This window comes from Tenrec ecaudatus (assembly GCF_050624435.1).
Source record: "Tenrec ecaudatus isolate mTenEca1 chromosome 4 unlocalized genomic scaffold, mTenEca1.hap1 SUPER_4_unloc_12, whole genome shotgun sequence".
Taxonomy (NCBI): Eukaryota; Metazoa; Chordata; class Mammalia; order Afrosoricida; family Tenrecidae; genus Tenrec; species Tenrec ecaudatus.
The window spans coordinates 1,051,412-1,056,468 of NW_027457589.1; positions in this window are offsets into that span (position 1 = coordinate 1,051,412).

Below are 5,057 nucleotides of genomic sequence, written 5' to 3' on the forward strand. Positions count from 1 at the left end.
AGGGCCATGTGGTCCGCAGGCCATAGTTTGAGGACCCCCTAGATTGATATAAGTCAGAATCGACTTCATAGTGTTAGGTTTCTGGGGTGGTTGACCTCAGTTCTTGCTTAGCAACGCTGAAAGAATTCATATGGCAGAAGCACTTTTGTAAATCCAAGTGAATGTTATGAAAGAAAGTTTCAGGTATCGCAGTCCCCAAAAGTCCCCACTATCTCCGGAAAGCACGCCGGGCTGCATGGCAGGGGTGGGGAAAGTTTGCAGCTGAATATGGCGGTTTCATGGGAGGAATACCTGAGCAGGAGTGCAGAACCAGCTGAGGAGCCACGGCAGGAACCCCCAAGGGCCTCACCCTCCACTTGCAGAGCACGTGAACAAGGGAGGGCGACAAGGAGCCCAGGCCTACTTCTATCACCTCCCAACACCACTGGAGGGCATTGGTCGATCGCACTGGTTGATTTTGGTGCACTTTTGTGAAGTCCTATTCTGTATGACCAGGTGGACCTTCCACCTGGGTCTACATGACTTGGGTCAGAGCATGCTCAGTTCTGAATTTTGCCATAGGTATCTAATGAGTGTGCCTGATTTATTTCCAACCCCTTTGTTGTGGCCCGGACAGCTCATTTTCGTTTAGTGCTGGCATTTGGGAAGACAAGCCCTAATCTAGCAACCTGTCAATAGCAGTAAGTGAATGGAATTAAAACTCAACTCATAGCCATAAATTCAATTCGGACTCATAGCGACCCGAGAGGACAGGGCAGAATTGCCCCCTGAGGATTTCTGGGGCTGGAATTCTTTACAGGAATAGAAGTCTCTTTTTTCTCCCTCCCAGTGGCTCCAAAGGACTGACCTTGCAAGGAGATGTCCAGCGGGTGCCTGCAGGCTCCTTCATTGAAAATCTCTGCTAGTTTATGAAGCGGGAGGGAAATTTTGAGGAGGCCGTCTGCGGCAGAGTTAACTCCCCATTAAAGCCAATGAGCTTTTCCACATCTCTCAAAAAACAAACAAAAAAACCTAAAGTGACTACTTCAGATTAATATGCTGTAGGTAGAACCACCTCCCACTCAGCAAACCAAACCAATCAACCAACCAAACAAACAAACAAAAACACCCCAAATCCTGTTGCCTTCAAGTCAGTTCTGACTCATGCTCACCCCTTGTGGTACAGAGTACAATTGTTGCATGAGGTTGGCTAGGCTGTACCCTTTATGAAAACAGATGACTCCTTCCTTTTGTGGTACAGCTAGGTGGGTTTGAACTGATAACCTTTATATAAGCAGCCCTATCCAGCGATCTATGTCAACTAAAGTGTCAAAGCATGTAAAGACTGATCCACAACCCCCACTTCTCTCTTCCTCTTCTGTGATGACCTGGAATCCACCTTTTGATCTGGTGGCACCATATTTGTGAAGCAGCCCGAATCACTGACGGACGGTGTGCAGGACAAACACCCTGTAGAATTGCCCTTCCAGTGTCAGAATTTGCATGAACAAGAATAAACTTCTAGATTTTAAGCCACTGAGGTTCCAGGGGTAGCTTCTTTCTGCAGAACAGACTAGGCTATCCTGCCTGATCATCTCTTCACAGGGTTTTTGTGGAGAGCTACTGGAGCAGCTCGATCCAGGGGAGCTGCCAAAGCAGATACCTACACTTTATCTGGGATTGTAGGTTGTAGTACCAAAGTTTTTATTTGCCCGGGAGGCACTGAGTAAATTTTTTTTCTTCTGTAAACAGGACAATATGTAAGTAAGTTTGGAGACATATGTAGCTGGAGCTGAAAGTCCTCTTACCTTGCAGTTTTCTTTGGTAGAGATAGACTTGTTCTTAATGAAACCCATGACAGTCAGTGTCACAAATGACTTCTGAGGAGAGGCCAAACAGCTAAGTCAAGGCCAGCCTACCGTTCTCTTAAATGCTGTCTCATGCTCTCATCTGCTCTGACGTGTTTGCTCAGGGGCATGTGGCAGCCACTGGGCGGGCCTTACCATTGGCACTGAAAATCATTGTAGGGGATATTAGAGGATTTACATCAAGAAGACCTGACTTCCTGGCCATTGCTCGGGGGCCACAGTTCCCAAGACAATCAGTGTCAAGGGCAAAACAAAATATAACATGACGAGGCCTCTGGGGCTGGGTTGAGCTGGATATGTAACCAAAGCCCCTTTCTACCAGGATCTTCCCAAGAGGAGATTGCTCTTTTCCATAGCTAAACAATTTTGTTTAACACACGTTCTGCTGGGGAACCTTCTGGGAAGCAGAAGAAAATAAATCTGCCTTCCTTTGAATTAAGCTGGGTTGGGTCCAAGCCCTGTGTAGTGTGTATTCTTCTCATAACATCTAAAGGAGTCTCATTTCACCATTCTTAGCTATTAAAAAAAAAGTTCCAGGCACAATAATTCAATTTAAAATTACACACCAGGAGTAGTTCATATTTAATACACTTTATACAGGTATTACAGGTACAAGGGACGTACTTGTTAACTGCCAGGTTGCTGGCTTGAACCAACCAGCTACTCCACAGGAGGTACTGTGTTTCTGTGAAGATTTTCAGCTTGGAAGCCCACTGGGAGAGCTCTCCTCTGGCTTGAGTCTGAAGGTGCTTGACAGCAGTAGCCTTTTGTTTTTATAGAGGTATAAAGCTTTCTTTCTTTCTTTTTTTTTCTCGGTATAAAGCTCTTTAGAACAACAAAAACAATTCCTTTTGGAAGTAAGCCAGAGCTAAAACCACAAGTTACATGCTTTACTTTTTTTCTGTCCTGCTGCTGGCTGCCAGCCTTTCATCGATTGTGCACACCAGCATGGTTGTGAAGTGGTGAACTCTGCGCTCTCACTCCCCTGGCTTCACACTCGGTCTCCTCACTCATCGTGTGGCTTCACCCAACGCACGGAGCCTCCTGCAGGCTCCTCACCCTGTGTGTGTAAAAGTGCGAAGGAGACAGACTTCCTCAGAGCTGTGCTTTAGAGAGAATCCTCCTCACATACTCAGCACCGCCTTGAATAGGGCAGCACTGCATACATGACAGCTACTTGATGATTGTTGATGGTGTGCTGGTGTGTTTGTACGGATAAAAAAAGAGCCCTGAATGGTTATGTAACAAGTAAGGGAATAAATAGATCTTCCTTCATCCACCTTCATCTTTCATTGTTCTATCACTCTCTGATTGCAATATTAGAGGCTAAAATGGGCAGAATTCCCACCTCGGAACAAAGTTTGTGCACATGGGTGTGCATGCTTGTGTGTCCATGTGAGTGTGCCTGTACAATGTGTGTGCACGTGTGTGTGCACATGTGCACTGGAGCCTGGCAGCAGCAGGGGAGGCGCCTGTCTCTGTTCAGCAGTATCTGATGGCTGCTGCAGGTGTAATGAGAAGTGATCGATGATCTGTTCAGGGAGCTCCTGGGGTGGACTCAGGGAAGGAGCAGCAAAGAAGACATACTCATCTCCCACATATGTAGATGAGGTGATGGAATTGGGCGGTAGAGGAGCAGCTCCTTAGTAATGAGATCACAGGGGAAAGGCCTTGGATGAGGTGCCAGACATCCCTGCTTTCCCAGAGAGGGTGGGGACTGCGAACGAGGCTGCATCCTGCCTAATCAGTTACAGTTGCTCTGTCGCTCTGGGGAGGGAGGCAGATGAGGCAGGGAGCTTCCGGAATCTCTCATCTCCAGTCCTTCTAGGTGGATGTGGGAGCGTGTGAGGACGGCCACACTGGAGGGGCAGGGTTGGTCGCCTTGCAGTGTGGAGCCCGGCCTGGACCTGCGTTGTGCAGGGTGACCAAGGAGCTCTGGCGGCAGGGTTCTGGGTGGGGGCTTTGTCTACTAAGACCCACAGCCGCACCCTGTGTCGCAATGTTGGCATGCAATGTGCAAAGACTTGAGACAATGTGAAATGGACCATCCACTTCACTTGGAAAGACAGGAGGGCTGAAAATCAGATTGGGAGATCTGATCTCGTTTGCTGCACAGTTGTGAGAGGAGATATTCCTGGCTTCTCTCATGTTGGGAACCGGGCATAATCAGCCTGACAAAACCAAGGCCATATTGCCTGCCCAGCAGGGCTAAAGCCACGTCACCTCAACCTTATCTTACCCTGACACACACCAGATGGCCCACCCTTGTCTGCTCCAGCACCGGACATTCCAACTGCAGACTTGCGGCCACCTGCCCTGTGTGCTCTACACCCCCGCCCTTCCTTTTTTTTATCTCCCCTTTGAACTCCCTTGTTTGCCTCACCCTTTATAGAGAGGCTTGTGTAGCAATAAACTCAGACCTTGACAAGAATCTGCTTGGTCTCGCTCCTCTCTCTCGCCCATTTCTCTTTCAGGCTGGGTCCTCCTTGGAACCCCTCGAATAACTGAGTCCCGCGGGTTGGGGCACTCTCACACATGAAACTATATTCCACCTCAGGCATCAAGGAGGTGATACGAATGCATTGATAGCCTAGTATCTGTCAGCTGGGAGGCACAACATAGTGAGAGCCCTTATTAATCACTTGGAGATTAGCTGAGGGGTGGGAGAAGCCAGGCATGAGGCTTTCCACGGCTGTTCAGCCTGCACATGAGTCCTTTCCTGGGTTGGACAGAGGTGCTGCCATCTGAAAGCTCAGATAGAGCAGTTGGAAAATTAACTGACCTGGTACAAGATCTATTTACATATATCAAAAGTACTTGGGTAATAACATCTCATGTTTGTGCAGCATGCCACATTTGTCAAAGGGCTTTCTCATTTACTGTCTTACTTGGTCCTCACACTAAGAGGCCTTTGGGCAGCTATTGCTGTTTAATTTTGGACGTGGTAACAGCTTTGGGTATAGTACTGGGCTTGGAATCAGGCTGTGCAACCCACAGCAGGTCATTTAGCTGCTCTGGATTGGCTTTCTTCCTCTATGAAGGTCAGCGCTTGGACTAGACCATTTTCCCAGTGGCAGCTCTGCTGACATTTTGGCCAACATCATTTTTGTGGGGCTGTGTTGCTCCCTGCACCAGGATGCTAAGCGAGCATCCCTGGTCTCAGCCCACTAGATGGCAGTGGGACTCCCTTCTTCAGAATGTCTCCAGGCA